The sequence below is a fragment of the Calidris pugnax genome, unplaced genomic scaffold, assembly GCF_001431845.1.
Source record: "Calidris pugnax isolate Ruff unplaced genomic scaffold, ASM143184v1 scaffold151, whole genome shotgun sequence".
Classification (NCBI taxonomy): Eukaryota; Metazoa; Chordata; class Aves; order Charadriiformes; family Scolopacidae; genus Calidris; species Calidris pugnax.
The window spans coordinates 106573-128837 of record NW_015090874.1 but is presented as its reverse complement, the minus strand read 5'-3'; the positions used below and the strand labels follow the sequence as shown (position 1 = coordinate 128837).

At 41.4% G+C, this 22265-nt stretch overlaps 1 protein-coding gene across 1 annotated transcript in view; it reads left to right on the top strand.

Moving 5' to 3' along the window:
• The window catches only part of AMPH (amphiphysin), a 152164-nt gene that overhangs the window by 49182 nt on the left and 80717 nt on the right, over positions 1-22265 (top strand). The gene's annotated exons all lie outside the window — the stretch shown is intronic.

The window sequence follows — 22265 nt, the reverse complement described above, 5'->3', positions numbered from 1 at the left end:
GTTCCTGTGCAACCTGCTCTGGGTGGACCTGCTTTGGCAGGGGGTTGGACTGGATGATCTCCAGAGGTCCCTTCCAACCCCATAGCATTCTGGGATGATGCTGTGATTCTCTAAAGCATAAAACTCAGCTCTGAAAGAAAAGTATAAAGAGGCACAAAGCTAAGAATTATAACGATGTCTTGTTATTACTTCGCATATTATGAGCTTTTGATGTAGAGCCCTTGGTCTTCATAAACAGAAGCACATGGGTAACTTGGCAAGAGCTACCCTCAGAGTAGCAGCATCGTTATTCAGGCCACCTTCCTGTAGGTTGCATCTCGTGAACTTCCTTTGCCTTGACACTGTGTCACAGTTTGGGAATGCCTCGTGTAATCACCTGCCTCTATTTTCACCAGTGTCCCTGCAGGCCCCCAGGAATCACAGCAGCCAAGAGCATTGCATGGACTTAATTAACATGAGACAAGTCGAAATTATAGTCAAGGAGGGGCATAAATAGACCAGGAGTGCTGATGTAGAAGTCTTGTCCTGAAGTTTTATCACTCAGCATGAGATGAAGTCTAAGGTAGGCACCAGATTTTAATGCATGTTTGTAGTTTACATCACAAGAGGATAGGTCATAAGTCAATTCAAGGTTTCTGTCTCCTTTGGGATCATCGTTAAGGATTAGGACATTACATCTGTAAAATTACACTCACTAAGAGCTGATTCCTTGAGTTTATAACGTGCATTAAATAAAGCTTTTCCTGCTTCATTTTACCACAGCATTCTAATTTATTAATGGAGTCAGAAGAGGTTTGTGTGTGGTACTTGATGATGTTACATTTCCTTAATGTCATGGTTTGGATTTCAGTACAAATGGCCTTTTTTTGCGTTGTAGAAGGAAGTCTGGTAAATGTGACAGATACAAAAAAAATATATAAAATGTTTTACTCCATTTAGTATATTGACTTGCACTTTGGGTATATATTAATGGAATTGTTTTAGAAATAACATATTTCAAGGAGACTTGAAAGAGTAGTTTTAAGATTTTGATAATTTTATAATTCAGTTATGCTAATTTAATATTTAGATTTTTATTTAAACTATTTCATATCACTTGTAGCAATAAAGGATGAGTAAAAAAATAGTCTTCTATAGAGTCCTTGAAAACAGGTGAACAGCATAATTACGGTTATATGGTCCGTTCTCGTTTGTGTTTCTAGAAACTCAAAATTAGACGTTCCTGGAGTACATGAGACTTAAATGGGGCTATACCACCTATTTCTAGCAGAGATGCTGTGTAGGCTGGTGTCTATTTATGCTAGACCTCCCAGATGTCCCCACCTGAAGGAGAGATTGGCCCCAAAACTCTCCCATCTGGGATAAAATGGCACACAATGGAATTGCTTTTGTTTTTATCAGTTCCCCAGAGTCCAGGATATGTGGGCTGGGTCTGAGCTCCCAAGGAAAGCGAACTGGTAACAGTTCATCTCTAGATCCACCCAGTAGGTATTGAGGACTTGGCACTCTATGTGTGTCCATGATTTTAACTCGGATTAACTCTAGTACCATGGAATTAATGCTTGTTTGAGGCTGGAGTGTATTGGAGAGTATTTATACATGTATGAGTGTGTGCGTGTATGTATATAACACTAACAAATAATATATATTTGCATCATTGGACACACGTGTGTGTACATATGCTATATATATATGGCAGTGTGTATATATATATTTATATATACCCCTGGATGCCTCATTCCCTGCAGTCCTTGGGGGTTTATAGCCTTGTGCTTGCAGCGGGCATCCCCCAGGCAAGCTCAGAGCAGTGACCGTCCCAGAAACTTGCTCTGGAGTAAGGACTTGGAGTAAAGTATGAAAGTTGACTTTTTAATATTAAAAACTGTTCCCATGACAGGCAATCAGTGTAATGGCCCCATTCTAAAGTTTGCAAATACTTAGCTACCTTGTTGTTGTTTTGCTGAGGAGAAAAGACCCTCTTTGCTGAAAGGCAGAAAATGCTGCTTTTCCTTCTAAATAGAAGGAAACTGGGTGCCAGAGTACTGCTGCGATAGGTGCATTTCGTGAACAAGGCAGAGGTTTGTTAATTTGGGGAAGTCCCATCGGAGTACAGCACTTGCAAATTGGTACCTTTTCCTTCATGGGACAAAAGCTGGCCTGACAGCTTCTATAGATCTCTGGTCCATAGTCTAAGGGTGTAGAGCACTGAGCTTTATGTAAGGGTCTAAGGGTGTAAAGCATTGAGCCAGCAATGGGCACTTGTGGCCAGGAAGGCCTATGGCATCCTGGGGGGCATCAGGAAGAGTGTGAGCAGCAGGTGGAGGGAGGTCATCCTGCCCCTCTGCTCCGCCCTGGGGAGGCCCCAGCTGGAGCACTGGGACCAGTTCTGGGCTCCCCAGTTCCAGAAGGACAGGGAACTGCTGGAGAGGGTCCAGCAGAGGGCTACAAAGATGTTGAGGGGCCTGGAGCTTCTCTCTTTGGGGGGAAAGCTGAGGGACTTGGGTCTTTTCAGTCTGGAGAAGACTGAGGGTGGATCTAATTAATGCTTACAAATACTTAAAGGGAGGGTGTCAGGAGGATGGGGCCAGTCTTTTTTCAGTGGTGCCCAGGGACAGGACAAGAGGGAATGGGCACAAACTTGAGTATAAGAAGTTCCACCTAAACATGAGGAGGAACTTCTTTCCTGTGAGGGTGGCAGAGCCCTGGCAGAGGCTGCCCAGAGAGGTGGTGGAGTCTCCTTCTCTGGAGACATTCCAAACCCACCTGGACACATTCCTGTGGGATCTGCTCTGGGTGGACCTGCTTTGGCAGGGGGTTTGGAGTAGATGATCTCCAGAGGTCCCTTCCAACCCCATATGATTCTATGATTCTAAAGTACTTGCAGAGGATCACTGCAAATACCTAGAGGGCCTTTTTTCGCCCTAAACAGCATTGAGCAAAGGGTATGCCATGGTCCCGGTGATTGCTGGATTGGGGAAGGCCTTTAAAGACTTTTGTTTCTAAAAATTCATAGATGTAGGTAGCATTCTTCTTTGTTTTCCTCCCATAGTCCCTAGGGGGAACTGGAGTTCTTTTAGCTCTATCAGCAACCTCACTGTCTGTGCAGAGACAAGCATTGGGCAAAATTTAATAGACTCTGTCTTATAGTGTGTAATCTAATACTCAGAGATAAATTATAAAAGAAGCAAAGTATTGACCAACTTCCACAACTTCTGTATGTCAGCTATTATAGGACTTTTTTCTGGAATGCATTAAATCTTTCTACTAGAGTATTTTGTTACTGTTGTAGTAGATAAGAGGATTCTGAAAATAATAATCTATTTCCCTGGAAACCATAGTCTTTCTGGGAGCTGCTACCTTCAAGTATCACGCTAATTATCTTGTACGAAGGGAGTGGGGAGGTAGAATTCAGCAACAAGGAGGTGCTGAGACTCAGACTGAAGTACAAGTACTTCTTCATAGGTATGTTGGATCAAGAGGGGGCCTGTAATAGTCCTCTCCTGTATTATTATTGTAATAATAATTCAGAATCATGTGCACAAAGAGGGTTTGCGTACCATGGAGCAGGGTACATCTGTTTCCTTGTCAGCCTTTTTGTAGCCATCTCTTCTTCTACATACCTCGGTAGCCAGCCATCAATGCCTTCTACCATCGAGCAGAAAGCTGGCTTTTTAGGGACAGATCTGGTGACCAACTACAGTATATACTTTGCTGCCCTAGGTTGGATGTCATACAGATATTTCAGATAAAAATGGGACTGATTTGGTAGCAGTCTTCACTTCGGCATTTAAGAAACTTTGCATCAAACTTCTCACAAATCCTCTTGGTACTAATCTTCGTTAACAGAGTGGAATACCAGATAAAGCCCACAATTATATTTGTTTGTAAAGTGTGATGCTTCCATCCAAGCTGAAGGGGACCTCGGGGAGTCCATACACATTTTAGGGTGCAAACTGAGGGAGCTTCCTGCACCACACAGGCAAGCAAAACAGAGGAGGTCACAAGTGTGGATCACTTCCAAGTTCCTGTAGAGTTATGCCATACATGCCTGGTCCAGTTTCAGTCTATTTTTTGCGGGTTTTAGAAGTAAAGTTCCTTCCTTATGTATAGAGTTGTTGTTTGGATCGATTTTTCATTGCAGCACTCAGTAAAGTTCCTTCCTTATGTATAGAGTTGTTATTTGGATCAATTTTTCGTTGCAGCACTCAAAGTCCTAGGTCTTGTTTTCCTGTTATCTTGCAACAGCACGAGGGTAATCAGAATATTCACCCAGAATGTAAATGCTGGGATGTCTTTAGTGTGAGGCTGGATTTCCAGAAGCCCTCCAATGAGACTGGTGGGCTTTGATTCTGCTGCACGTGGGCCTAAACACCGCAGTAGAGTTCCCCCATGAGATAAATCCCCTTGGCTCTGAAGGGATTTACATCATTCAAGCTGTGATCTTACTCAGTCAAGGGAATCCTGAAGATACTTGAGATAGACATCCCTGGACAGACAACTTATCCCTGCAACTTTGGGTATTTCAGTAAACAAACTTCTGTGGTGTTATAATGCGTGGAGCGATCTCTGTTAGAACCAATGTCTCTATACATTTAAATTAAAAAAAAACAGTATTTTTTTAAGTGACATCTAAGAACATCATGTGTTTCCTAAAGTGCTCTTGTCTAACATCCTTCAATACCCCTGGGTGACAAAGACTTCTGTATTCCTAGAAAAGCTCCTTTATGTTCCTATAAATGAGCAAAATGTTATGACTGGGGTGAATTTGTAATCTGTAAGTAGCTGCCAGAGGTTAAATTTATTTCTCAATGCCTACAGTTCTGCTTGCCTTTTAAAGCCAATATGGTTCACTATATGAAAAGCATTCTTTATGAAAGCATATAATCAAAGTCACTTAAAAAATGTCTTTGTTAAGAAAGTACTTGCTGCAGAAGCTATTTTACACAGGTGGAAATTTCAGGGACTGCATTTGATATAAAGGAAAAAATTCAAATCAGGTTTCATGCTTACAGAAATATTCCCCGTAACCTTTGATTTACTTATTTTCGCACCAGTATGTTTGATTTTTAACTTTTTTTGCTGCAAAAAATATGTCAGCTTGAGTAGGTATGATAGACAATATTAAGAAATTGTTGCCATATGTATGTCTATATTGGGAAGTGATAGAGAAACGAATCCTGCTTGTCTTTCTCACGCATTCAGATCCACAAATCTAATTAATTATCTGTGTGAAATAATCAAGATTTGGACCTCTTTATCTACTCATACTCTCGTTATACGTGGGAATAATCAAGATTTGGACCTCTTTATCTACTTGTACTCTCGTTATATGTGCTTTTTTTGGTTCTTTCTGTTGCTCAGTAGTGGTTGAGAGAGGATTGTATAGGCATGGTGTTGATGTACACCATCTACATGTCCAGTTCTTGGTTCTTTCTGTTGCTCAGTAGTGGTTGAGAGAGGATTGTATAGGCATGGTGTTGATGTCCAGTTTAAAGCTCTCCTTTTGGCATACTGCGTGATTAATTGCAGGCTGGCACAGCTGCTTCATCAATTCCTGTGCCTCACCTTCCTCCCCCTAGAAAGAGAGGTGTTATAATGATTGTAAGAGGTCCTCAGGAGATTTCGGTTACTGTGGTGGCCATGGTTGATAGGAGTATTTAGACTGACTGTACATTTGAGCTCCAAGTGCAGTAAGACACCGAGGAATGGATATCTTTTTGATGAGAGATGTGCAAAGTGTTTTGTTTTCTTTTTTCATAGGATTTAGCCCTGAATATCAAGTTGCTGTAGTTTAATCTCCTTTGCTGCTTTTTCATTTCAACGCCATTTTCAGATCCATTTTCATATCTAAGCTGATTTTCAGTGCTTAACGTATTTCTTTCTACCACTGAGTTTAAAATACATCAAGTGTTTCTCTAATTATTTTCCTACATGTGACTGATTTTCAAAGCTGCTGAAAAGAAAATCAAAGGGGATTCAAGGGCCTGGAGTAAATTTAAGGAAACTCCAATTTAGATTATAACTAAAAATGAAAGTTACCTGCAAGTTGGGAGTCTAGAGAAAAGCCAAGAGAATAGTGGAACATTAGAAAACTTGACCACAAGGGAAGGTTGAAATCATGGTATTTGCTCAATGGAGAAAAGAGTAGACTGAAGGCAGGAATTCTAGATATTCTAATTTTATTTTTTTTATTAAACTAAGTGATTTTAAGAAAATAGTAATCCATTTTTCCATCTTTGCCACTGGATGGAGGACACCAGCCCAGCTGATGTGTAGGAGAAAGACCAGAGTTGTTTGCCATTGTCCTCTGCTGTTCCAGCCACTTCAAGTGTGAAGGACTGTTAACTTGGAGCCCTCTTCCATCCAGGTGTACCAGCTGAGTTCAGCTAGGTACCATATTCTGGTGGTCTTCAGTAGTAGCTAGGCTGTGCCTCTTCCCTTAGATTTAGACTAAATCTTATGAAGAAATTCTTTCCTGTGAGGGTGGTGAGACACTGGAACAGGTTGCCCAGAGAAGCTGTGGCTGCCCCATCCCTGGAGGGGTTCAAGGCCAGGCTGGATGGGGCTTGGAGCAACCTGGTCTGGTGGGAGGTGTCCCTGCCCAGGGCAGGGGGGTTGGAACTGGATGATCTTTAAGGTCGCTTCCAACTCCAACCGTTCTATGATTCGGTGATCCTGTGGAAGAAGTTCCTTCTGTCTTACGTGCGATGATGAAGATTTCTGTTGAGCTGTTGACAGAAGTATGGCTTCAGCCTCAGTGCAAACAGTTTGCTTCTGAAGAGTTTGAGAGGCCTCACAGCATAGGACTTGCTGATGAAGGTCACTCCAGCTTGTCTTTGTGGCTGCTGTTTCTGCAGCATGCCTTGGTGACTATGGTAACAGGCGTAAGGCCACAGCATCACACTGTTATTTTATTTTGTCTTATTTTTTGGAAGTGCTATTTTCTCAATTTCCTTGCACTTACAGGGTTTGTGATATTTTTTTCTTATTTGTTTTAAATCTTTCTCTGTATAGAAAATGTCTTTTGTCCAGATCCTGGACTCTTTCTCCTTGTTAATTGTGTCCTCACTGTGGTACATTCCTCTGACGTGGTGCTTTTCTATGAAAGGACCATCTGGAACATGACTCCAGATGAGTAGTGACCCCAGAAGAACATGCCATCTCTCACAGTACAGCAGTGCTTGCATGCCACTTTGGGTTTTTTTCCAGCATTGGCAGATAGGCTCCTTTTCTGGACACCTTTTTGCCTGGAAACTGTGACCATCTGAGAGCTCATAAATGCATTGTTTCCACTGAAGCACATTGAATAGAATGGGACTTCTTCACAACTGGAATCCTGCGTCCAGTTCTGGGCTCCCCAGTTCAAGAGGGACAGGGAACTACTGGAGAGAGTCCAGCGTAGGGCAACAAAGATGATTCAAGGATTGGAGCATCTCCCTTATGAGGAAAGGCTGAAAGAGCTGGGACTCTTTAGTCTGGAGAAGAGAAGACTGAGGGGAGACCTTATTAATGCCTACAAGTATCTCAAGGGTGGGTTGAAGGAGGAGGGAACCAGACTCTTTTCAGTAGTTGCCAGTGAAAGGACAAGGGGCAATGGGCACAAGTTGGAACATAAGAGGTTCCACTTGAATATGAGGAAGAATTTTTTCACGTTGAGGGTGACAGAGCCCTGGAAGAGGCTGCCCAGGGAGGGTGTGGAGTCCCCTTCTTTGGAGATTTTCAAGACCCGCCTGGATGCTCCTGAGTAACATGCTCTGACAAGCTCTGGGTGGTCCTGCTTTAGCAGGGGAGTTGGACTAGATGATCTCTATGGTCCCTTCCAACTCTAAACGTTCAGTGAAATTCAGTGAAATTCTGTTTGCTCAGCAGAGATGAGACTTCCCTGAAAAGTGTACCCAACCTGTGCCCTGCTGATGTGAGCAACACCACACGTTGCCATGTTCAACCACGCTCAGCTGTGCCCAGAAAGGGCTAATTCTGGACTCTCATCCCCAGGCCCTGTGGAAGAGGATGAAGCCCTATTTGCCTTCAGCATCTCATGCAAAATCTGGGTGTCAAAGCTGGAACGCTTCCACTGCCAGTAGTCCTCACTGACCTCAGCTTTGGTTCAGAGCTTTCTTTCCTTTTTATCTGCCATCCTAAAGTCCTGTTTCATTTGTGGTGTTCCCCCCGCCTCAGGTGTCTGCCTGAGTGTGGTTGTTTGTTTGTTGTTTTTTTTTTCTGGCTTTTGAAATAACTTCTAAAGAATTTCTTCAAGAACTAAAAGGCCATGACCTGGGATGAGCGTGAAGAAGTGATGCACATGAAGCCCTGAGAAACAGGCAAGCTTATCCTTAGCAGCAGTTAATAAGAAAAGTAGAAATATGCTGTTAGCTGAGCAGCTTTAGAACACTTTAATGTTGTGAGGTACTGCTTGACCTTCAGGAATGCAGAAATGCTGAATAATTCTAGAAAGCAATGAGAAGGAAAGCTCATAACTTTCTTCAGAAGTACCTGACTAGCACATAATGCTAGCTATATATTATGCTGGTTAAATATAATAAATTCCTTTATAGAGCTGGTCTTGGAAAATTTGTGATTGTAATGAGATTATGCCTTCACAGATTCTTCCAATAAGTCAGAAATAATTCTCCTGTGGTCAGTAAATATTTTAAAAAGCTATTTTTAAGACGGACAGACAGACCTGAGTGGCTTCAAAGATTTCCTGGGTTGTTAAATTAGTTGAACCTGAGTGAACTTGCTCTATCCAATTTTTCATACTGTTGGGAGATTTCCTGAATATTTTGAAACAAACTTATTTATCATTCCATCTAAAGAGGAGTGAATTCACCTGGAAGTGCTATGTCAGTGTCACCGTCCTCCTCTGGAAGAAGAGGGAGGAGGAAGGTCTAGAGCACCCCAAAGGTGAAGAGTAGCCCATCAGCAAGTGTTGCCACGTCAGGCACATCGCTGGTAGTTAGTGTGCAATATATTAACAATCTATGAAGAAACAGTAAATTCCTCCACAGATGAACATCAATCTGGAAAATGTTTTTGCAGAGTTATCTTCATGTTCTGCGTTGCTATGTGTGGCATGACATGAGCCTGTCTTAACAGGTGGTGAAATATTCTTTTGGCAAGCCATCACACCACGCTGGAAACTTCGGATTTTGTTTCCTTCGGGCTCTACTACCCCAGTCTTGTAATGAAGATTATCCTGAGTCTGCAGAGAGAAGGATGTGAAGGAGCACCAGGGTGGGCAGTGTCCGCACCCCAGGGTGTCCTGGACCAAATGTGGGCATCCCTCTCTAGCCTCAGCCAAGACCTTTCTCTGCAAGTAGGAGTATGTGTGGAAATGTCGCAGCTCAGACTGGAGGAGGCAGTCAAGATTGGGCATCTGTATTGCTGCTTTGAGCATATGGATTAATTTAGAAGTCGAATTGATTAGACACAAAACCACTAGTAGCCTGTCTCGTAGATGTAACGGTGAAGTGGAAGGAAAGTCAATTCCCCTGTTAACTCTTTGAGGCCGTGCAATGAGCTCTGTTAGTTACCCATGTCAGGAGCAGCTCAACTCTTGTCTCTGCTTGTTATCATCTCTGCACGGTCACTGATGTAACTGTAATTTTGGGTCTAAGGATGTGGATTATAATGTCACAGGCAACCATTAGAAAAATGTATTCTATCAAATCAAAGTATCTCTTTTAAATCAGTTTTTTTTTTTTCTCCCAAGCAGTTCTGCTTTTTTTGGGAAAGCTTTTATCTGCTTCTTCCTCCACGTTGAAAAAATTACTTTCATTTGTAAAGTACCTTTTGTGATAAGTAGCCTAGAGATCCCTATAATGCTATCAAATCAGCCTTACCAAATTCATATCATTCTGCTGAGGGGGCATTATATTTTACCACTAACACTCTTTATCTACTTAGTGCCAAAATCCATTTCTTTTATTATAAATTGGTTCAGTTTGAGTTTAATCAAGACCAATAGGAAATATTGCCACTGGATCTCAGAACTGAGTACAAAAAATCAGATACCACAATGTGAACAAGGGGAAATAGCCTGAAAAGCATCATTATTTAAAGTGAAAGCCTGGTTTCCTTAAGTTCTTTGATCCACTGAAAGCATATCATCAGAGCTAAATAAAGTAAACAAGAGTTTGCTATATATATATCCTGTGGATCTAGACAGTTGGAGAACGTATCTGCATTTTAAATTCAAGGTCTTTTATTTTGAATATGATCTCTATTTTGGCCTTGTGACTGAAAAGCTTTTTGCTTGATTATTTTTTGACTCCCAGCAGACAGGAAGAATATCACATACTTCTTGTGATAAATCCAGAGAGACAGTCTGCAAAGGACAAAGTTGCCTTTTTCCAGGTAGAATTGAAATGGATAATTAAGAAAGCAAAACTATGGTAGCCACAGATAAATTACAATTTTATATTTGATATCTCTCTTCTTGGCCCAGGAAAAACTTCATTAATTTAGAGATAACAGATTGTCTATCAGGTGTCACTGCTGAAGACTTTGTTATGATAAATTATATTCGATTCCTTGTGCAAGGATTGAGCTTAAAACTTCATTAATTTAGAGATAACAGATTGCCTATCAGGTGTCACTGCTGAAGATTTGGTATGATAAATTATATTAGATTCCTTATCCAAGAATTGAGCTCTAGTGTTCCTTCTGTACAAGAGACAGGTTTGTTTATTACATTGTGTCTGCTTCCAGCTTAAAAGATTTTCAAATCTAATTTGAATAATTAAAATTTTGTGAATGGTAATTATCTTACAGTTATTTCTATGCAACTTTTTATGCATTGAAAATATGGTGAAAAAAGTTTTTCAAGTGGCTGCTGGAGCCTTTTTTTCCTAGTTTGGGAGAACTAGGAGTATCAAGTAAGTAGACAACAAAAGAACTAGCTGGTCAACAGGTGAAACATCAGAAGATAAGTTATTATTAATCATGGCTTTTTGGTAGGATCTTCAGATAAATGAAGATGATGGTCCCCTGTCTTTGGTGCTGTACATGGGTAAAGAATCAGATGGTCTCTACTTTGAAAAGCTTGTATCCCAAATACTGCCTAAAGTGAACAGATCGGAAAAATGAAGTTGTCCCATGAACAGAGCTAAATGTTATCAGGGCAGAAAATACCGTATTTCTTCCATTCTTGTTAGTTTTTGGAGGGAGCCAGTATTAAGGAAAGTGTCTGCTCAACAGAAAGCACAGAGGGGCATAAGAAAGTGGAGGAACTGGTAAGATGGAAGGAAATAGAGTGATGAGGAGAGTGTAAGTGAGCCTGGATGCCCAGCCAGCTCTACAAGTTTGAGATACTTTGGTCACTATTAGAAGGATATCCAGGTACTTGGCAGCTAGATGAGTAAGTTAAGTATAGGAAGAAGCAACAACAACTGATGGAATTTTTGATTAATTCAGCAGAGTAGCTTTTTGATTTATTTGGGATACAGTAAAGGACACAGAAATTCAGCCAAGGATATTATTGCTAATTGTGCAGGCAGTTAAATTTAGCTCTTGTTCAACTAAAAGGAGTGATCAATCTTTTTGAGAAGTGTGAATGCAATAATAGCCAGGGAAGGGCAAACAGATTGTCTTTCCAGTTCTTTAAGATGCCTTTTTTTTTTTTCTTCACTCTTCCTCTTCTGCCTAGCTCTGATGCAGATAATCTGAACACAGCAGATTTCTGTAATACAAATCTCCTTTTTGCAGGAGGATAGCCCAGAGGTTAAGATACTGGTCTGGAATAATCAGATTTTGTACCCTGCTTGTGATGATCTTCTTCTGAACTTGGTGTAGAAATTACTTGCCTCTCCTGGACCCCATTTACCTATTACCTTAATGGTAAAGTGAGCAAGGAAGGAACTATTATCGCATTAAGAGATTTTATGAGGGGAAAGAAAACTCAAAAGTTTGAGGGTTGTAGATGTTGCTGTGATATTCATAGCTCAATTCAGCTGCCCACACGTCGGCTGCCTGAGTTTCATCCTGCCTCCCCTCAAGCTGCTATTCCAGAAGACACTTCCATAGGTCCTGTGTCATGTTTGCCACCTGCACAGAGATGTTTGAGACATCCTGTGCCATCTGAGATGCCTACAGGAAGGCAAACGAATCAAACCCACGGCTTCTCAAAGTTGTTTCTTTGCTTTTAGCTTGGTCTTCTCTCTTAATGGTTTTTCTCCCTCTTAATTCTTTCTTTGATTTCTCACTCTTTTTTTCCCCTCTACATCTGAGCTTGGTCTATGCTGTTTCTTGCTTCTTTCCATTTTGTTTTCCTCTTTAAGCCACATCCCATGAAAATCACCTGTGTTGCATCATTCCAGCATCTCTACCTGGATGCCATCTCCTGTTACACAGGCTCGTCACACAGACTGGGGGAAGCTGGTATAACAGCTTGCCTCTCCATAGTTTAGTTTTTGCTGTTCGTGGCAGTCCTTTGAAGCTGTGCCAGACGTTCACATCCACTGGGGATAAACACCTTTCAGAATCCACGCAGAGAGTGTCTGATGAACCACCTTACCATGTGGGAGAGCCCCATAGCATTAAACCCTGTGAATGTCCCCAGAGACAAGCAGGAGAAGTCCCTGGCAGTACATGGTTTAGTGATGTTTTTTTATGAGAGTTAGGCTGATGGTTGGACTAGATGATCTGAAAGGTCCCTTCCAACTTAGACAATTCTGTGATTGTCAGACCTTCCCTTCTCATCAGGAAAGCAAGGCCTTCCAAACTCCAGAGCTCATCCTTCACTTTCTTTTATTTCCTACTGCCCAGCTGAGCTTTACTGTTGGACCTCTAGGATCTCACTTACGTGGAACGATAGCCAGCAACTATTATGTAAAATTTTGCAAGGGTTCCTGCTTCTAGTAGACCAAATTTTCTGAATGCTACAGGACAAGGTGAGGGACAGTCAACGCATTGTGGTGCCCTGTGAGGTGGAAGTCAGTGGTTTCTGTAAAGTACTCCCTGTTTTTAACTGAACGGCCGGGGGCTAATGTAGAAATCTGTGGCTTCATTCTGAGAGGATTCATAATCTTGTTTATTTTGTGGATGTCTCTGGAGCATTTTTACATCATCTGGGCAATGATGTACAATTAGATTCTGTAATTTGCAGAAAGGTTATTGTGATCATCTTGCATAGCGTAACGCTCACATTTGTCATTTAGGCTGTGTAAAAAGACCACATTTCCTCTTTCAATTTTGATTAAGAGAACCTGTCCTATCCTAATATTTTATGCCTGTCTGGATATTATTCAGTACTCTTCTCATTTGATAGCACACTGTTCCCATGCATCAAGGTATTTTACAATACTCAAAGAAGCAGCAAGCAAAAGCTGACAAAAAAATGAACAAAATTAAAAGAGCCATGAGAAAAGTGAACCTTCATGTTTCTTGAAACAGCGAATACTTTAGCAGAGCTTCACAAGCAGCAGGACAATCCATCAATGAGAAAAATCTATCAGGGCTATAAAATGCAAAGAGTCCACATCAGGAATTCATTGAAATGCAGTTTGTTAGGGGTCAGGAGAGGGTTCTGCAGGAGCGTCACTGCACATTTTTCATGGATCTTCCCTGGGCAGTTTCTTTGGGAAGGGGGGGAGAGTGGTTGATAATTATACGGACAATTAATCTGACCCGTAGAGTCATTTTTATGCTCTTTCATACCAGAGAGTACCTTTTACCTAACAGCTGCCCTCTTCCATTGCTTGGGCCATATTTCATGCGTTAATGCAATTCAGGATATGATGTTTCTTTTGCTTTGTGACCCTGTACAGCAGAAATGGGCTCTGTCATATATTAGGGTGGTTGTAGGGGAGTTGCAGTTCTCCACCAATTGGTACCTTCCCAAATTGCAGTTTGCCATGATGGTCTTTCTCCTAGTATGTGATCCACTGTGTCTGACTTCAGCAATGAAGTTCAGCTGTAGATGGTGGGCAAAGGAGGAATTTTTTGCCTAAATGGTAGGCTGGGGAACAAATACTGGTACAATATTAGAGATATAAGATCCATTGCATGACAGTGAAGGTTGGCTGCAATTTACTGAATGCTCAGGAATTCTCTATACCATTAATTCCACAGGAGTACACAGGGTGAAAACAGAGGTGATAACTACAGATCACCTAATGGAATCACAGATCTGGAAGCCTGAGCTAAGCTTAGTCATCTCCTAAGATCAATAGTGGAAACAATATAGATGGTGGATTATGCTGAAGATAAGGAAGAAAGAGTGGTCAGAGCAGGGGGAGAGCGTAGGTGTTTCTTCTAAGTCTTGTGTTTCCTTCTGTGTCTGATTGAGCTCTTGTAAAATTATTGGCCATCTCCACAGAAATTCTTTCTTTTAAAAGAGGTGTTGTGTGTTCTGTGTTGGAGAGTCACTGTTTGCTTCTTAATGATTTAAAACATGTTTTCTTAAATCGTCATCTCTGTGTTTTACGCACCGGTGGATCTTCTTGAGACCTTAAAACCAGGCCAGAGCATCACCCTTCTTGACTCGGCTCCCATGTCTGCCTGGTGGCCACCTGCAGTCCTCGGGATGCCTGGAGTGGTCCTATGATAAATCAGCACCACACCAAGCAATTGCTTGTCAGGGAAGAGCTTTATTGTAGTGTCTTTCTGCATCTTGTATAGTCGCCTTAGTAAAAATAGTCAGGATTCTGTTTTAAACAGGTTTTTCAGGCTTTTGAGAGCCTGTTGATGACCAAGAGATTTTTTTTCCGTAGCCCTCCAGCTGGTGTTAATGAGAACAGAGGCTTGGGCAAACATTTGTCACTGTCACCTGGTGTTTCTGCAGGAACGTGATGGTGGAATAGCAGCAGCTGCAGTACGAAGGCAAGACCGAGTCCTTGGAAAGTGTGGAAGGCTGTATAGTGTGGAAAGTAGCAAATTCAGTCAATTTCTTGGAAAATAGGGGCATTGGAGGCTGTTGCATTGGAGCTATGTTGGGATCAAAATAGTTATAGCAGTATTGAAACTGAGCAATACGCTGTGCTGCTTCAGATGTGAATCTTAACTCCTTGATAAAATGGTGATCTGTGGTTATTGGGTAAGTTCTGGTTGCCGATCTACAAAGTTTACAAAATCCTATGGGGCAAAAAACTGAGCTTGTTTGGAAAGCCAAGGCTTTAACCCTATAAAGGAAGTGTTAAATACTGGTTTTTTTTCCTCCCTAAAGTGCTCAGCTGCCTAATCTATTAGCATGAAAACAAAAGAATGTTGATCTTTTGCTCTGTTTAGTCAGAAACTTACTCCAGTGCTTTCAAATAGAAATTCTTGCAGAAAAAAACTGAAAAACCCTAAATAAACCCCACCTTGATTACCCCATGACTCATTTTCCCTACCTTTGAAAGTAACAATTGCTTTGCACGTGTACGCTGAGACTTTAAGTCATATTTTATGTAAATTAATTTCTGCAGAAATTAATACAGTACCAAAAAGTTCTTGGACTTCATATTTTTAACATGCTTATTACTTATATACAGTTATGACTTTGCTCAAAAAAACCAACCCAAACCCCAAAAGACAAAGGGAAAACAATACAGTACTAGAGAAAAATTTAACCAGTTTTTAAAGAATCTTTCATTTGTTATTTTTCAAATTAGGAAATTCTGTCTAATTTTTATGAACTACATTATGCATATTTTAATCCCACCATATAGGAATGTTGAAAAATACCTCTCTGCCTGTTGTCTTTTTCTGACCATATTTTGAGATTTCAGTGCTGGAGGGAAATGGAGGCAGGATAAGACTGTAGACCTTGAAGTCATGGTAAAAAAACCATTTTATTTTGTTTTTAAATGCCACTCAAGTAGATCTGGAGCAGTTAGATAGGAGTGTTATCTCATTGGAGAGGAGACTTTCTATTAGTTGAACTAAACATGTAGTTCCATCAGCTTTACACTTAGGTATCTTTGAGTTCAGTATCTCTTCCTGCCCTGCTTTGCAGGGAAACAACTGAGTAACATCCTTGTAGAGGGTCCTCCCTCACTTCAGCTACCCAGGAGCTAATGGTGAGGAGGTGGGCATCTCATGTGGCTTCAGTTAGTATTTGTTCTATTTCTTGTGTTTAACACCCAGCTCTCATGCTTGAGTGAGAGTCAGTATGTATGTTTGGGAACCAGTTCTCTTCTAGGCTTCATACCTTAATATATTGTCTTCCAAGCTAGCTTTAATTTCTGGGACAAACAGGGTTTCTTAAACTTCATTTCTGTACTTCTCAATTACCAGCTGGGATCATGGATCATGCTTAACTTTTCAAATTGGACACTTTTAAATGTTTTTGTCGTGTTGGATGCTTTGTATAACATCCTATCATGTGAAAAAAAAAGGTCTTTTTAAACTTGGCACTGCCTGTGTGGGGTTTTTTGAAGGGGAGAGGATTGGTTTGGGGTTGGTGGGGTAGAGTTTTCTCTGTGTCTGGAATTACTCCCAGGCTGTGGTAAGCTTGGACTCATTGTATGTTTGCCTTAGGAGTTGTCATATACTATTTTGTAGCTGAAATACAGTCATGTTTTCCTCAGACTTATCCCATTGTGTTTCTTTTTTTCACTTCAGATAAGCATTCTTGTTGTGCATCGTAAGAAGCTTCTTTCAAAGCTTATATTTTGTTTTGACCAAATACTTCCTTCAGTTTTGTGAGCTTTTGCTGAAGTCTGTACGATATTTTGCACATCGGTAACTCTAAAATGATTTCTCCTGAATGGTCTGCTTTCATTTCAACCAGTTTCTGCCCAGAAGTACCATCCTGAAGCTCCTTTGGAAAGCTGCACATATGCAATCCTAGTATTTCTTTCACAGGTTGTAGCAGAGAATGGTATTAGAAGAAAAGTGGTGTGGAACAGCGCTGTAGATCCATGAGTTTGCATCTGCTAAGATCTGGAGCACTTTGCTTTTCTCAAAAGATTTTGGCAGTGACACCTTGACAACGTTTTTGGACTCTCACAAGTGTTTGTCTTGCTTTTCCTACTGCGATTATTCTGTAATATCCTTAAGTAGCACTACTCGTGGCTAATTAGATGAGTTTTTAGCTTTTTCATTGTTTTAGCAGTCCTGGGAAATTCTGATAAAGTCTTGGCCCTGGGTAGTCCTGTCTGAGCAGTCCTGTTTTTCAGCCCCGAGTGGTTTTGAACACGTTGGTCGTTCTTTAGGAATACTGATGCATGACTGGGGGTGATGCCTGTTGGGGTGTCCAGTGAGGTCACTGTCAACCCCTGTCCATCCCGCTGCTGCTGTGCGGGGACCTGAGCTGCTCTTAAAGCAGCTCCTGGGTGGCCGCAGTTTGTATCAGAGAATCAGTTTATTTATTTATTTTTCTTTCCTTGAATTGCGATACTCTCAGAAACTTTTTGAGGAGAGGATGGGTAGGTATATCATTACATATTGGTATTTTCTGGGGTTGTTGGTCAACTGTGGGCTGAATATGAGCCAGCAGTGTGCCCAGGTGGCCAAGGAGACCAACAGCATCCTGGCCTGGGTCAGGAACAGTGTGGGGAGTAGGACTCGGGAGGTGATTTTCCCCCTGTACTAGGCCTCACCTCAAGGGCTGTGTCCAGTTTTGGGCCCCTCACCACAAAAAAGCCATTGAGGGGCTGGAGCGGGTCCAGAGAAGGGCAACGGAGCTGGTGAGGGGTCTGGAGAAGAAGTCTTGTGAGGAGAGGCTGAGGGAGCTGGGGGTGTTGAGCCTGGAGAAAAGGAGGCTGAGGGGAGACCTTCTGGCTCTCTCCAACTCCCTGAAAGGAGGGTGTAGCCAGGGGGGGTCAGTCTCTTCTCCCAAGGAACAGGCCATGGGACAAGAGGAAATGGCCTCCAGTTGCACCAGGGGAGGTTCAGGTTGGAGATTGGGAAAAATGTTTCCATGGAAAGGGTTCTTAAGCCTTGGACTGGGCTGCCCAGGGAAGGGGTTGAGGCCCCATCCCGGGAGGTGTTGAAAAGCTGGGTTGCCATAGTGCTTAGAGACATGGGTTAGTGATGGTATTTTGTCAGTTAGGTTGAAGGTTGGATGAAGAACCCTTCCAACCCAGATGACTTTATGATTCTATGATCAGGGTGGTGGTATCAGAAGCTATTATAACACTGTCATCCTTGCCACGAGACATGAGTTTTCAATGTAATCAGGCATACTCAAGCTCAGCTGTAAGTTTTTCTATTATATTAGTTTCCTCTCATTGGCATGTTTCAGACACTTAGCAACATTTAACATCACAGTCATTGTTAAATGGATCATTTTAATTCAAGATCAGCAAATTACTGACAGCAAACTGTCTTCCTAACACTTCAGATCCTCACAGAACTGAAATGTTTTATTTGGTAAATGAAACCACTTAGAAGACTTTAAAGGGGAACTGTTTAGTTTTCCACCTTCCAAAAGGTTTACTGAAGATGCAACATCCCCAAATGGAAATACTGTTGCATTTTGTATCTAGACATGTACTCTTGGTGACATTTACGAATGATATCAGACATGCTTGATGTCCTAACTCAAATATTATATGTTTGTGGAGATTCTGTCATTTATTTATCTCAGTCCCACATTGCCAGACAATTTTTCTCTACATATGTTTACTCGGCAGCATCTAAGTTTACTGTCAGATCAAATTTAGGTTTGACTTCATTCTCAACGCTAATTGGACTTAATTATTTAGTTCATGTGTTCTTGGTGACATGCTGAGTCAATGCAGATATTCATTCTAGATCCTTAATGTAATTCAGTGCATTAAGCAAATTGTACAATATCATGTTTGGAGACCACAGTTAAAACTAAGAGAAAAAGCAAGCAGCTGTTTCAAATTCTGTCTGTATTATTTTGATTTTTTTTTTTGTCTTTTTATGGCATTTTAAGAGAAAACTTACTGGCAGCTGATTTAGGCTAATTATGTGAAATGGAGTAGCTTTTTACCTATTTCTTTTATGGATAGGGTGATCATGTTTGTCAGCTATTTTGTACAGTCTTCAGAAGACTACAAAATACTTGACTGTAGAACATTGATTGAGATTTCAGTCAGGTCTATTTCTTTAATTTTTTAAAAGTTATTTTATTTTAAACAGCATAGGCTTTTTGTGAACATTAGTAGATGTTCTTAACCCTGACCCCAAACATTATTTTTCTGCATGGGTGTGCTAAGAAAAAAAAAAAAAATTAATGCTGACCACCTGCCCTCTCTGAGTCCAGGCCTCATCTGAGCCTGACAGGCTGAACATCTTGAATGTTCAGCAACGGCTTTGGTTCCTCTGCTCTTCCTCTTTCTAATGCCTAAATCCAAATCCACGGTATGGGTTACTTACCACATGCACCTAAAATAAAATAGTAGCCACTTATCCGCCCAGATCTCCTTTCTTTGGCATGTTGTAGAGCACTCCAAGGCTTTTATAAAACACTGGCCATCTACCCTTCTCCTGTCCTCAGGGGCCACCAATAAACTGAGCTATTCCTGTTAACTAAATCTAATCCCTGTCTAGAAGGGTGGTTGAACTGAGGCTTAGAAGAGAGGTTAGGCACTTGCTGCTCCTGAGCACAACCTTCATTTTACCTTTTAGGACCATCAGATTCTTTCCAGTAACCTGGGATTTCTCAGTCTGTTTTCTCTTGACCAATACCTAAGCCTAATGCTCGCGGGCTGTTTGCTTGCCTTTTCTTAACCCTAGTCCTTACCTGTAGAGAGGTTGATGCTGGTCTCTTCTCCCAGGTAATTAGTGATAGAACAAGAGGGAATGGCTTCAAGCTACAACAGGGTAGGTTTAGACTGAACATTAGGAAAGAGTTTTTCACAGAAAGAGTGGTTGGGCATTGGAATAGGCTGCCCAGGGAGGTGGTTGAGTCACCATCCCTGGCTGTGTTTAAGAATCATTTAGATGTGGTGTTGGGGGACATGGTGTAGGGGAGAACTTTGTAGAGTAGGGGAGATGGTTGGACTCGATGATCCCAAGGGTCTTTTCCAACCTAAATGATTCTATGATCTCTCTGTTTAGACTACCTGTGGTAAAGATGTGCTTACAATTAGTGGTTGGAAAAGGCTGAGCTATATGTTCAGTGGTCCATGGGGCCATATGGATGGGATCTAAAGGGACCTGTGAGGCACAGTTTAGTCTAGTCCCTGTCTGCTATGCTGTCTTTATATAGAATTGTGGGGGTGGGATTAGGACTGAATTTAGGAAACGAGTGAATCCTGGTTGTCTGTGTGTATGGCATGGGCTGCAGAACTTCCACGAGGGCAAGTACTGTTAGCTGATGCCAAGCCACTGGCTTGGAACTTCTAGATCCAACCATGTGATGTATCTGTGGTTCCAGTTTGGATTAGGATTGGGAAAACTGGGAAGCTATGTTATTAATGATTGTTTAGCATAACCCTGGATTAAGATTAGAGTTGGGTTTTGCAGAGGCCAAGTTCTAACACTGCGTTTTAGTCTCAGTTCAGCTAAATACCTGTACAGAAACTGAAAGTTGGATATAGGTTAAAAAAAAAACCCAAACCATGGGAGGTAGGTGCTGTGAGAGGTAAGTTCTTCCCTTCTGAGCCTTGTGCTATTGGGCCTGAGTGCATGTGTGGAGACACGGATGTGTGCCATTGATATTTTTGGGAAAGAGAAAAGAGTTCATCATGGCAACCTTCCTTGCTGCAGTTGGTTCCCTGTGTTAGAAATCACTCAGGCTACAGTTAACCTGCCTGCTACTTGTTCAGTGAACATGGTTTGAAGGTATTGCTGTGGTCAGGAGGTTTACCTGGCAGCTGCCTCTTTGAAAAAGAAACGTTGGGTTTTTCAGAGAGACTCCTGGTGTGGATCAAAGTCGTGCCGCAGTCGGGGGCAGGCTGTTTGGCTCATTGGCAACAAGGAGCAACGTGAAGGTCTGTGATGATTTGAGATGTTAAATTAAATGATTCTTCTGTAAAACCATCTGTGATACTTTTAAATATTTTATGAGGAGGTTGGTGATGAGAGTGCATGAGGTCTTTGGGACTAGTCAGCAGGCTTAAAAGCAGCCCAAAATGGCCAAATGACCCAGGGAAATGAAAAGCTGATATATAGCTATTGGCAGCAAAAGGCTGTTTTTGTCTTTTTTTTTTCCTCTCTGATGTCATTCTTTCTGTCCTTCTGCTGTAAATGCATCAAAATGTCCTTGAAGTTCCGTGTGCCAGGTCCACGGGTAGCATCACATCACCTTCATGACCATCTTGACCTCCAGTTTCCATGGTGGCAATGCTTACCCCACCTTTGTGCAGCCTGGCTTTGTGCTGTGGGGCTGGATGGGGTTGGGAGAAGCAGGTGGTCAGAGAGAGAACGTGCTAGGACTGGAGCTGTACAGTCTTTGTTTTAAGAAGAATAGGTAGTAATATGGTAGGTAGGTTTCATAGAATCATAGAATTCCTAGAATCTAGGAATTTATATGTTTATTCATAGTATCAGTTAATTGCTACTGTTTCTATTTTGTGAGGTTTTTTTAAAATATGTTTGGTTTTGCTTTTTCCTGTGAAAATGGCAAGTTTGGTCAATTTGTCATGGGAGAGCAATCTGAACATCACTGTGTTGAGATGATGGTTCATCCTGCTGCATACGAGTACTCTATATAGATTTGGGGGTTGCTTGACAAGAAAGACAAAGCCTGTTTGCAGCTATGTGTAAGTCTTCAATATTAAAATGAATAGATGGTGCCAGGATTTAATAATAGAATACGTTTATTGTAGTTAAATACAGTGTAAAATGTAGCTGTGTCAAATTCCATTTGAGATTGTGATCACACGAATAGCCCTTCCTGCTGACATATGGCAGTATATTTATTATCTAGTGGATGACAATCCACTTCTGAATTAATGAGGGAAGCAAATATGAACATCAGTAGAAGTTTTAAATAAGCATCAGCTGGGACAGTTTCTCATGCGGCCTTACAGTTCTTTATTCTCTATGATTTATGTGGAAAATCATGCAGATAAGGGTAATGTTAATACCATTTGATGTAATGAGCCATAAACAGAAGAAAAACCTAATGCACTTTGATTATGTTTTTCTCTCTCTCTCTGAATGGGAGGACAACTTGCAGTTCTAGCAAATTTCTCTCATTCTTCCTCCCTTTGAAACCCTGGGATTCTTTGCTAAATGATAAGTTCCTTCAACAAAAATCCACCCAGATACCACCCAAGGACTCTGTACTTTGAAGTGTATTTCCACACGCACATCCACATGCCATACTCCTGCTTTTATCCTTTTTTTAATTTTATTTTGACAAAATGGTTTCCTGTGTGAACTTCAGAAACGGCGGTGCAGGCAACACTTGTGCACACAGGTTG